This window comes from Petaurus breviceps, unplaced genomic scaffold (assembly GCF_028583685.1).
Source record: "Petaurus breviceps papuanus isolate PSGF00001 unplaced genomic scaffold, PetGlider_PUasm1.0 128, whole genome shotgun sequence".
NCBI classification, from domain to species: Eukaryota; Metazoa; Chordata; class Mammalia; order Diprotodontia; family Petauridae; genus Petaurus; species Petaurus breviceps.
Genome location: NW_027185664.1, coordinates 415,133 through 428,043, shown reverse-complemented (window position 1 = coordinate 428,043; position 12,911 = coordinate 415,133). Strand labels below are relative to the sequence as shown.

The following is a 12,911-nucleotide window of genomic DNA, read 5'->3' as shown; positions in this document are numbered from 1 at the left end:
ATTGTATCATCTGCAAATAGAAATGATGTTGTTTTCTCTTTGCCTATGTTTCTTCCTTTGAGATCATTTTCTCTTACTGCTACAGCTAGAATTTCTAGAACTATATTCAATAATAGTGATGATAATGAACACCCTTGCTCCCCCTGCCCAACAGTATAATCTATAAGTTTCTTCCAGGGTCTTACTTCAATAGTAATCCTTTATCTTTCTTTATTTTTTTTAATAAAGCAATTGGGGTTAAGTAACTTGCTCAAGGTTACACGGCCAGTTATTTCGGGGTGTGGTGCTAAGTATCCGAGCTGGGATTCAATCTCAGGTCTCCCGACTCTGGGGCAGGCGCTCTTACTCACTGCACCACCTGGCCTCCCCAATCCTTTATCTTTCAAGCAGCATCAGTCTCTTACTTGAAAGGGACTTATTTCTATCTGCTTATAGATGTCATCAGGTTCCTCTAGTCCAAAAGAAGCCATCCATTAAGTCCTTTTTTAAAATTTATGGAATAAAATAAGCATTTTCATATTATAGTGTAACCAAAAAATGACTGCACAGGAAACCACAAATCTGTTATGTACAATTTGCTATTCCCTTTAAATATACAATAAAATTATCACATAAATTTCTTTTTTTCTTCCCCCTCCCTCTCCAGCTACTGTTATATCTCTTTCCTCCCCTTCATCACTAAACTTCTTCAAAGGGTTGTCTTTATGTGAGACATCCACTTGTCTACTACCCATTTGTCCCTCAGCTTCTTACAACCTAGCTCCTGTCCCCACCATTCTAACGAAGTTATTTTTGCTACGGTAACCAAATGGCTAAACCCAATGGCCTTTGGCCATCCTAATGCTCCCTGACATCTCTGTACCTTTAGCTATGGTCAACCACTCCCTCCTATAATATACTCTCTTCTCTCCACTTCTGAGGCATAACACTTTTTTTGTTCTCTTCTCTACCTGCCTAAACACAGCCTCTCCCTCTTCACTGGCTCCCTTGTCCTATCCCAGACCCTTTAATGTGGATGTTCCCTGAGGGTCTGACCATTCTCAGCTCTCTTTTCTCTCTATGACCTTGTGAGTCATGGAGCTCATTCACAGGGATTTGACTTAAGTTTCTTCTCTGCTGGAGCAGCTGGCTGAGTATTTTTTTTTTGCAGTGTGTCATAGCAAATCATGTATGGTGTGTACATGAGGGAACTGTTCACAACAAGTAAAGAGGTTTTGTGTTCCTTTGGGTGCAGTGCAGTGCCAACTGTGTTGGTAAATATTTAACAATTGGCTCTCAAAAAAAATGTACCCAGGACACACTTTTAAGTTTAATCCATATTATTAGGATTTTCTCCATTACTTTTTAAGGCTATGCAATCACCAAAACAATAAAGCAAGTCCTGATTTGTAGCATTTGATAATTTCCAAAGTATAAATGTTCATACTGAAGACCTAAGGCTTGGCCTTCACTAGCCTATAGAAACCAGCCCCAGCACTCCGGGACCCTCCTTGCCCTCAGTGTTAGCTTCTCTCACAGGTCATCCATTCAGCCCAATGGTTAGCATCCCCTGGGGCAGGAGACAAAGGTTCTGAAAGTGGAGCATGCTCTCCTACTTATTAGTTGCTTCCCACCCACTCACATCTTCCTGGGATGCAGCAGCTGCTGTTTAAGGTGGTGCATGGCTTGCTGAGATGGCATCAGCTGTTCCAACAGATGTGAACATCTCGGGTTTGCAAGTGTAACAAGTGTTTGCCGGGACTGGCTGCTGCCCCTGAGGTTTCACCAGGAGGACCGGAGAAGGGTCTTGCTAATCAGGTCTCTCCAAGACATCAGAAAGGAAGTGACCTTACCTCCATCTCTGGGACCAGCCTCTCTATTACATGAGCTGACAGCAAGAAATCCAATTTGGGCAAGAATTCCCCCAGTAGCAGGAGTTGCTGATTCAAAGGATGATATATTTCTACCCTCTTTTATTAATTGCTGAAGCCTAAATAATAAGAAGGGAAGAGCAAAAGAATGTGACTTCTGAGGAAGCAGATCAAACTGACTTTTTACTGGCTACCCAGAGCCCCAGGCTTGTATTGCAGAGTCTAAACATGTTAACAAAGAGAAGACTGGGGTAAATTTGTCTTGTTTGTCAGCTCAAACGCCATATTGCCCACAGGCTAAAAATCCAATAAAGTTAATTACCAAGCATCTGCCAGAGCAACCCAAGAACTTTTGTAAATGGCTTTTCCCTAACAGGAAGCTAAAGAAAATCATTAAGTCTAGCTAACACATTGAAAGAAATAGCTCCATATGTTATAATGCATAGATTCAAACAGAATTTCCTATTAGAGAAAAAGTCACTTTTGCCCAAAGTCAGGCTAGGATTCTCAATTCAAGAAACAACAGTTTCTTGGAATCCTAGATTGAGATCTGGAAGGGGCCTTAGGATTATCGAGTCTAAAACCTATTTTACAGATGAGGGAACCAAGACCCAAGGAGTGGGGAGTTACTTGACCAAGTCCACACAGGCACAACATGGAAAAGCCAGGATTTGAATCTGTATCTCCTGACTCCAAAGCCAAGATGTTGTGGATTGCATCCTGCTGCCTTCCTGGGTTTTCACTCGGTGAAAATTCATGCAACTGGATCCTCATCACCAATATTTCACAAAGGAATTCCAAGAGCTGAAGCCCTGTTGGTGTTCAGTCGTGTCCAACTCTTTGTGAGCCCATTTGGGGTTTTCTCAGCAAAGATATTGGAGCTATTTGCCATTTCCTTCTCCAGCTCATTTTACAGACTAAGAACTGAGGCCAGCAGGGTCAAGTGACTTGCCCAGGCTTATACAGGTAGTAAGTGTCTGAGACTGGATTTGAACTGAGGTCTTCCTGACTCCAGGGCCAGTGCTCCACCCACTGAGCCACCCAGCTGGCTCCTAGAAATCCTAAATCCCAAGCAAGGGGAACTGACTCCTTAGTACTATGTTAATAATATCTTTAATTTGTATAGTAAAAAAAAATATAAACACATTTGCACATATATAGTATCTTATGTGCTTTTCTCAATAAAAATTTGACATACTGAGGGCAGATCATATTATTCTGATTTTACAGCTTAGGACATGTTGCTGCACAGAGAATAAGTGACCCAACATCACCTGGGTAACTAATTTTAGAACTAGCACTTGAATTTTGATCTCCTGACTTCTAATTTCCTACTCTACCAAACTGCTTTCTTGAGTGGCCAATGATTGTACAGCATAAAGGATATGGAGACCTTAGTCAGAGGATCTGAGTTCAAATCCTTGATTTAAATCCCAACTCTGCTACTTAAAACCTATCTGACTTTTGGAAAGTTACTTAATCTCTCTGGATCTCAGTTTTTTCAATTGTACCACTATGAGCTTCACCTTCACATCTTCTAAGGTCCCTTCTCACTTTAAATCTATGAGCTTATGAACTATTCAATTCAACAATGAATTATTTAGCATCTTCTGTGTTCTGAGCAGTGAGGCTATAAAGTAAAAAAAAATGAAATAGTCCCTGATCTCAAAGAATTTACTCTCTATTGGGGGGAAACAGCATGTGCACAGATCAGTACATGCAAAACAAAGGGATAGGACAATTTGCCCCAGTCTTCTCTTCGTTAAAGTGTTTAGATTCTGCAATCCAATTTCCTTGGGATTTGGAGCTTCTCTATCAGTGAAGGTCAGAATCATCTCTGAAATTTATGGTGATAGAGGGATGCCAAGAACACAGAGCTGAAGCATCATGCCCAGAGTCACAGCTGGTACATGTCGGGGGCAAACCCAGACATTCCTGACTCAAAAATTGGCTTGCTATTCTCTATACTATGCCACCTCTTTGCATAAAAATACACAATAAAATTACAATTACATTAAATTACAATTTGTAAATTATGATAAATTACAATTTTGAATTGCAATCTACAATAAAATTATGGAATAATTCAGGATGAGGAGGTCACTAATAATTGAAGTTAGGAAGAGAAAGAAAGGTTTCCCATGGAAGGTGGCATCTTTGCCAAACTTTGAAGAAAGTTACGGATTCTATAACATAGAGGTGAAGATGGAAGGCATTCCAGGCATCAGGACAGCCTGGGCAAAAGTTCAGAGGTGATAGATGAAATGTCATGTATGAGAAGCAGCAGATATGACTAGAATGGAGAGTTCATGAGGGGCAGGAAAGTAAAATTGGTCTATTAATGCATCTTGAAGTCAGATTGTAAGACTTTAAATGCCTAAGTAATTTGTACTTGATCTTCTACAGGAAACCTTCCCCAGCCTCTCTTAATTCCAGGGCTTTCCCTCTTTAATTACATCCTATTTACCCTGTCCATAGTTTGCTTTGTGTATATTTATGTGCTAGATTGTAAGCTCCTTGAGGGCAGGGTCTGTACTTCTGCCTCTTATTGTTTCCCCAGCACTTAGCACAGCACCTGGCACATAGAAGATTTTTTAATAAATGTTTATTGAATGAATGAATTTTAGAGGCAAGAGGAAATCACAGAGGCTTCTCATATTGGGAAGTAACACAATCAGTTTATGGTTTAAAAGTATTAATCTTGTAACTGTGTGGAGGATGCATTAGAGAAAGTCTTGAGGCATGGAGACTAATTAAAAAGTTATTGAAGTGGTTGAGATCAGAGGTGATTGAGCAGAAAAAAGTGGTATTCATATAAGCATGGAGGTGAGGTCAGATCTAAAAGAATCAACAGTACCCATCAAAAGATGCAAAAGGAAAGTGGATTCACCATTAGGCTGTTAAAAGAGTGAATAAAAGCAAGAATTCATTCATTGGTACTCTAAGGCCTAAAAAGACTTCATTACCAGCCTGTCCCTCAACTCAAGCATAGCCAGAGTAACATCAACAAAAAAAAAAAGAAAGAAAAAACCTTCTCTGTCCAACCCCTATACATTTCTATACCTTTACACATCCTATGCAAGGCTTCCTTCTGGGCAGCTGTCACAGCTTAATCCCAGCTCATCAATCAGAGAAGGAAATGGAATACGTTCTCCAAAAATACCTAATATTCTCTGAAAAACTAAAATCACCACTATGGGCCCAAAGAGTAGTACAGAGGAATCATACATAGCCCTGGACTAGCGGTCAAGAGATTTGTGTTTTTGTTCTGGTTCTGCCATTTACTATCTTCTCAGTTGAGAGTGACTTGTCCTCTCTTCTACTCTAAATTTGGGATTCTGTAACCAAAGTCTTAATCTGAAGTAGCAGCGTGGTGTAGTTGAAAGGATGCTGGGTCTAGAGTCAAGAAGACTTAAGAAGTTGAAATCCAGCCTCAGACACTTAGAAGCTGGGTATGATCCTGCACAAGTTATTTAACCCTATCTGCCTCAGTTTGCTCAACTGTAAAATGAGAATCATAATAGCAACTACCTCCTAAGAGTGTTGTGAGGCTGAAATGAGGAGATATTTATAAAACACAGTGCCTGGCACATAGTAGTTATTTTTAAAACTTTAAAATGTTTCCTTCCTTCCTTATTCCTGAGGAATTTCCTTTTAATCTAATTAATAATACATTAAATCCTTAAGCTCAATGCATATAATGAAGATTCAACTGATTCCCCAGTGCCTTTCTAAGACATGGGCCTGCCTTACTCCACTCCTACTCCCAGGACCCTAAAATCACATCAGGTAGGTAGGTAGTTGCCCACATACAAGGCTAATTCTGCCCTACCCTCTTTAATAGCAAAGAAAAGAAATGTGAACCCTAGAGATTTGTATCAATGGAAATATTGATCTTTTCATGACACCTGCCTGAGTGTGAGGCCTTGCCTGCCCAATATACAAATCATGAGCGATTTTGAGCTGAAATTTTATTATGAGGCCATGTCGCACAAGGATAGCAGCCAGAAACCCTCCCTGCATGTTCCATCAATAAGCAGCAACACTAAACTCTATTAGTAAAATCACCAAGGGTTACAGTTTGCTTCTTAAAACTAAAGAACAAAAAGAGAAGAGAATAGTTCAAACCTGAAAGGTGTCAGCATTTTCTGCTAAGGGCCCAAACTGTGTTCTTTCGAAATTCCTTTCCCCGACTTCATTCTTTCTGAGCCAGCACCAGTCTCAAGTATTTGTAACCATTTGTTTTCTTTGTCTCTTCCCTCTCCCTTACCTCTCATATCCTTTCAGTCACCAAAGCCTAAGGAGGCTACCTCTATACCATCTGTCACTGCCACCCCTTACCAGCCAAGAACAGTCCCCTGTTACAACCTGCCTGTACTATTGCAATAGCCTCCTTCCTGACTTTCTCCCTAACAGAACTCCATGTTCCTTCTCTTGAATCCATCCAGCCTTCACACAGCTCCCAGTATGATCTGTCTTTGGCATTGGTCTGGTCACCTGACTCCTCTCAAAATTCCTAAGTGACTCCCTTTTATTTCCCAAATAAAGTTCAAACTCCTCTGTTTGCCATGCAAGCCCTTTTCCCCACGTTATCTCTTCTCATTCCTCTTCATGCACACTAGACTGCTCTCTGTCTCTTCAGAACAACAGACAGGTGTTCTCCCACCTCAACAGCTTTGTTCATGCCTAGAATAGAAAAGTAATCATCATCTTTCCCTCTTCTCTTGCTGAAAGTCTTTTATGTTTTAAAGGATAATTCCAGTGTAACATCCTCCACACAACGCAACCTTCCTGATCCCTCTGCTCAGTCACGGCCTTTCCCCCTTAGACTCGAAATAGCTTTCTTTTTTGCACCTCTGTAATGAACTCCTCCTGTAATACTGGATAGTAGAGTTAGCTCTGTGGGTGGCATCTCCTAATTCACCCATGAGCTCCACAAGGAAAGTGACTATGGCTTAAATAAACTTTCAAAGTCCCTTAGCACCTAGAGGGATAACACAACAGGCGCTCTTCATAGGTGAAAGATGGGGGGTAGGATGGGAGGAAGCAAGAGAAAGAGACAAAAGATGGATGGATGGATGGATGGATGGATGGATGGATGGATGGATGGAAGATGGGCAGGAAGGAAAGAAAGGCAGAAAGATGAAGGAAGAATCTTTCTAAAACTTAGTTTCCTCACTTGTAAAATATGGACAATAATGATAATACCTATTGCACGTACCTCACATAAGCTATTTTGAGGCTCAAATAAGATCATATATATATATATATATATATACATATATATATATAACATTTTGCAAGCCTTAAAATACATATGTGCCAATTATAATTCAGAAAAACAAAATCACCTCAATTTAGTTTGAAAAACATTTCTTATAGGGTCAGAAACCCAGAGCTGGAAATGTACTTGGTCCAACCCCTTAATTTTACAGATGAGACCTCTGAGTACCAGAGAGGTTGTTACTTTCCCAGAATCTTCCAGGTAGCCAGAAGTAGAACCAGAATTTGAACTAAGGTCCTCTGATTCCAAAGCCAAGGCTCATTCTACTAGATTACCCTGTGTCTGCTTATTAAGTACTCATGAGGTACAAGAAAAAAAATCAAGACCACCCTCTGGGAGACTAGAGGGTCTTCAGAAGGCACAACCAGAAAGAATTCTGGAGGGATTCCCAAGTTCTTGGTAAATAAATACCATTTGGGGCCACAAGCCTAAGGTAATAAAGCAGTGAACCATAGGGTAAGATTGAAAGATGGGAGGAAGGGGAAAAGGCATTTTTCCACCCACAAGTCCCTGTGATATTAAGATAAAAGACATGTTAAAATGTATTCAAAAGGACTATGAAGAAATTAGTCTTTCCCCTTCTACAGCATTATGCCCCCTCAACCCAATAATTTGTTAGAGAACTGTATATAACCCTGTGCTTAGTGCTGGACAGAAAGAGCTTAGCTTCTAAGTGTTTACATACAACCTCAGTTTTCAGTATTATAATCACCAGTTCAAGGACATGAATGAAACCTCTCCAAATCTTTGGAGGGAGACAAAGAGAACTATATGCCCAGGCTGTGCAAATGGGGGACTGCCAGTGCCTCTGTAACAATACCTCCAAATGATCCTTGTTCTATTGACTCAGAAAGCAAGACAAAGCTGGCAGGATTGAGAAGTTACCAAGGTGGGATGTCAATGACTGGATCAGAGGCATAGATCATGAGATCAGGCCAAGCAGAATGGCCTGCTCTCCACCCTTTAACACAAGATGGAGGAGGTAGGTGCTAGTGGGGAGAGATCCTCATATGACTAAGACAATTTAGGAACATGAAATAAGATAGACCATCCAGCTCACCGCCACAGACGCTTCACTCAACTATCTCAACCCTCAGCCTCTATTCTTTTATGTTCAGCTATCTGTCCTACCAGTGGTGGGGAATCTGCAGGCTCGAGGCCACATGTGACCTCTAAGTCCTTGGGTGCAGCCCTTTGTGTCCAAATTTTACATAATAAATCCTTTCATTAAGGGGATCTATTCTGTGAAGTTCAGATTCAAAGGGCCACACTTGAGGACATAGAGGGCCACATGTAGACTCGAGGCCTCAGGTTCCCTCTCCCAATAAACTGAACACAAAAGATTAGGGCATAGCAGCCAGGAGAAGCCATTTAGTCCAGCCTCCTGAATAAACCATCCCAGATATTTAAGAATCCACACTACTTTATAAAGACCGCCAGGGGGGACAGATCCTATCATTTTCCTCAATTCTATTCCAGACTAACCATCCATTTATCTTCTGAATAGAAAGAGGTGTTTCCGCATGGTTAGGAATCATCCATTCATTCAATGTATTCTTGTTAAATGTTTACTAGGTGTCCTTTTTTTTCATTCTTTCCTAAGAGGAGACAGAGAAGAGTTAGTGATAATTTCTGCACAATTAACCCTCAGATCCTGAAATGGTTTAGGCTTCCAGAGTTCTCCCTTCCAGGCAGAATACTTTCAGTATTTCTCTTCCAACATTTGAATCTTCTTTGGTATGAAACCTCTAAGCCCACTCCATATTCCCCCATCTGCTTCCTGAAAGGGAAAAATAATTTTCCACCTCTTCCAAGAAGTCTTCCAAAAAGAAGATGGATTATTTTATTTCTGTTGTCTCATTTCCAGAGACTCCCACAATACCCTCCAAATGAAAAGCATCAAGAACCATTAACACTTGTTAAACATTAGCTACAAGGAATTCTGCTGGGTGTTGTAAACCAGGGATGTCAAACTCAAATAGAAACAGTGACCAGTAATCCCTATATAACCATCTCTATGGCCTGAATATTGTTTGAACTGTAAAATGTAGTATTATCTATATTCTACTTATTTTTGTTTGTTTTGTTAAATATTTCCCACATACATTTTAATTTGGTTCCACACTTGGGAGTGTTGGCAGCCTCAGATTTGAACCTTCATTTGTAAATAATATAAGGAAGTGGCATATGCATCCTCCACCTACAAGAAATATACAACCTTGTTGTGGATTAAAGACACAAACATGCAAAATTAAATAATAATATTTTGTCATAAGCAGACAAAGTAATAGGTTATGGATTCTGAAGACCTAGATTTGAGATGCCAAAAAGTTAAATGGGTATAATAGAAAATAAAGGCTATGAGATCAGAGGAAAAGGCTGGCAGATATTGAAAGGTCAGAGAAATCAATTCAACTGTGTAAACATGGATTTTTTCAGTGCCAGCCATTTGAAGGGCATTGTGGTAGTGAAGTGCCCACCAGAAATTATATACTAGAGCCCCCTTAAACCTGATAGAGGGGATCCCTACTGGGTTCCTTGGAAACTACTTAATAGGCTCCAATAGTAATGTTTCACCTGTGTTGCTAAAACATGTCACAGATTCCCACAGATTCAGGTCTGTTTATGTTTGTATCCAAGGCTTTGCTAAGGGATTATGGCTTCGCTTAGCTTCAGTAGAAATAATACTAAGGCTTTGTTTCAATAGGAATAATACTGAGAATGTTTTGCTTCAATAGACACAATGCTGAAGACATTGTACCCCTTTGAAACATATTCTGTTGCTAGCAATCACATTGTCCATAAAATTATGTCTAACAGAAAGCTCGGGGCTGTCTTTCAGTCTGAGAGTCAGTCCCGGCTGGTTAATAAACACTCCTATTAAATCTTAATTGGCCTAGCCGTCCTGTTATATCTCAGGTATCCATTACAGTAGACTCCAGAGATGCAACAACAAAAATAAAACCATCACTACCCCTTGTGGAAGACTTCGTAGAAGAGGCAGGAAACTAATTTTCTCTTCCAGAAAGCAGGCATTATATACTTCTACTTTCAGGTATCCCATATGGTCTCCAGGACAACTTCAAACCAATTTCAAAAATTCCCTGCTGCTTCAACCAAAAAGTAGCCAATGACTGGTCACACCCACACAATGCTGCCTCGCTCTGGCAATGGTGGCATGCTCTCTCTAGTATGGGAAAAGGACACGGGAAAAGTCTGCCTATTGTTTAGGTTGCAGCCATCATCCAAAGCCCGACTCTCCTCTCCCAATCTCCAGGCAGCCTCCTCTTTCCACTCCTTCTACTTTAAGGTTGAGTAAGTCACAGTCTTTGGTCCTCTGACACAAGTTCAACTCTCTCTCAGAAGGGGGGGGGTAAGAGGAAGAAGAGAGAGAAAGGAAGTGGCACATGTACATCTGCAGATGATAGTTTTTTTTTTTTGTCATAAATGTTATTTATTAAACATTTAAGTTTACAAACTAATGTCCACCAATTAGTGGTATCGATGTAGTTAGAGAGTATTGTGCCTTCTCCAAGCAGCACAATGAGATCCTCCAATGGTATAGTGGAATTTGTGACCCTTTCCAAGGCCCCGGATCTTCCGGAGATCTGAGGTAAGCCCTCACATCTCTCTGTGCTTGTGCACTGGCTTGGTGATCCATTGAGTGTCGGGGTTTCATCTGATAGCTTTATGGAATGGGCCAATAAGAATAACCTCAAAGAATTTGTAGGTTGAATCTTCACCCACCCAGTAGAAGTTCAAGACTCAGGCCCCACAGTGGCGGCCAGCACGTTCTTCTGCCACAGACTGGAGGCTCCTGGCAAACTTGAGCTGATTGACCCCATGATGCACAGGATTGCCGTAGGTGGCACTTTTGGGGACCAGGCGCTTTTGCCCCCATGGTGGACACGAATTTGGTAGATGACATAACCTTTCTTGACCTTGTAGCCCAGCCGCCGGGCTTTGTGGGGCGGGGGTGGGCCAGGGCGAGGTGCAGTGCAGACAGCTGCCGGTACTGCCAGCGGCGCACGTGCAGCAGGAACTGCATGACGTCGGACTTCTTCCTCCACAGCTCCTGGTTGTACTTGTAGGCCCCCATCCTGGCTCGCGCCTAGCCTGCTTGATGGCTGCCGCCGACCGGAAAAGGATGATAGTTGTTTTTAGGGGGTGAATTGTAACTGAGCTAGTTCCAGCCAGTGTGGGGGAAAGAAAGGAATGCATGCCACAGTCTCTGGATCTGATCTGCTTCAATTTACTGACTGTACCCTCCTCCTGACAATCGCCCTGTATGTCACCAACCTGTCTTTAACCAGAAGTCTCTCCCAGGTCATCTCTCAAATTGAGCAAGGGCAGGGGCAATGAAAGAAACAGATCTGAAAGGACAGTGACAAAACGTGCCAATTGGAAGGAATAGTGATAGAACATACCAGATTATCAGAAACTGACAACTGGAAGGAGATCTAGAGGCCATCTGAACCATTCTCCTCATTGTACAGATGAGGAAACTAGGAAAGAAAAGTGACTTGCCCAAGGTCTCACAGGTAAGTGTCTGAGCTGGCATGTGAATCGAGGTCCTGGGATTCCAAAGCCAGTGCTCTTCCCACTGTGCCACCTTGTCCTGGGGCTGGCAAAGGTCTTGGGAAAATATCCCAGTAACAGACAACCTGGTGGGACATAGGAAAACGACACACATAGAATGCGCGGCCATAAGCAAATCACTAAGCCTCTCAGTGTCCCAACCAACTAAGACTGTAAATTGCAGAGAAGGTGCCGGGAAGGAAAGGGAATGACTGGGGAGGGCAGGAGAGGGAGGCTATACATTTCAAACAGAAGAGTTTGTATTTTATTCTAACAGTTATGGGGAGTCATTGAACCTTTTTTAAAGTAAGGGAGTCACGGTGAGTAAGAGCACGAGCTCCAGTGTTGAGAAGACCTGGAGATCAAATCTGGGCTTAGATACTCAGCACCACACCCAGAAACACCTGGCCATGTAACCTTGAGCAAGTTACTTAACCCCAATTGCTTAGGGGCAGCCAGGTGGCTCAGCCAGTAAGAGCACCAGCTCCAGTGTCGGGATGACCTGGATCAAATCCGGGCTCAGATACTCAGCACCACACCCAGAAATAACTGGCAGTGTAACCTTGAGCAAGTTACTTAACCCCGATTGCTTTAAAAAAAAAATAAAGTAAGGGAGTGACATGGTAAGATCTGGGATCTCTATTTGGAAGTTATGTGGAGAACAGATGAGAGAGAGAGGGCCAGGTTCAGATATAAGGACACAAAATTGGGAGACTATAGCAATTGTCTAGGCAAGAAATGATAAGGACCTGGGAATAGGATGGCTGTGACATAAGTGCAGAGAAGAGGACAGATTTGAGATCTTAATCAGCAACACTTGACAATGCTGATTGAGAAAGAATGCAGACAGGAAGTTGGTTAAATGGAAGAATGATGGTGCCTCAGAAAAGAAAGAAACAATGAAGAAGAAGAATAGGCTTAGGGGAAAAGATCATTAGTTCAGTTAGGACCTGTTTGTATGATATGCCTAAGGGGCATCCAGGTGGTAAATCCAGATGTCAGAGATGTAGATCAAGAGAGAGATGAGGGCTAGATATGTAGATTTTGGAGGTATCTGCATTGAGATGACAACTGAATCCAAGGGCAATGATGAGGTCACTGAGAAATAATGTAGTGAAGATGATCCATGACAGAGCCTGAGGGTACACACTTGCATTGGGACCAAAATGAAACTGCTAAGAAGACTTAGAAGGATCCAT

General features: G+C 41.7%; 1 protein-coding gene and 1 pseudogene across 1 annotated transcript in view; both read right to left on the bottom strand.

Annotated features, from left to right (window-relative positions):
- The window catches only part of LOC138172274 (A disintegrin and metalloproteinase with thrombospondin motifs 12-like), a 598,980-nt gene that overhangs the window by 514,543 nt on the left and 71,526 nt on the right, over positions 1–12,911 (bottom strand). The gene's annotated exons all lie outside the window — the stretch shown is intronic.
- On the bottom strand, positions 10,627–11,371 carry LOC138172223 (large ribosomal subunit protein eL15-like; annotated as a pseudogene).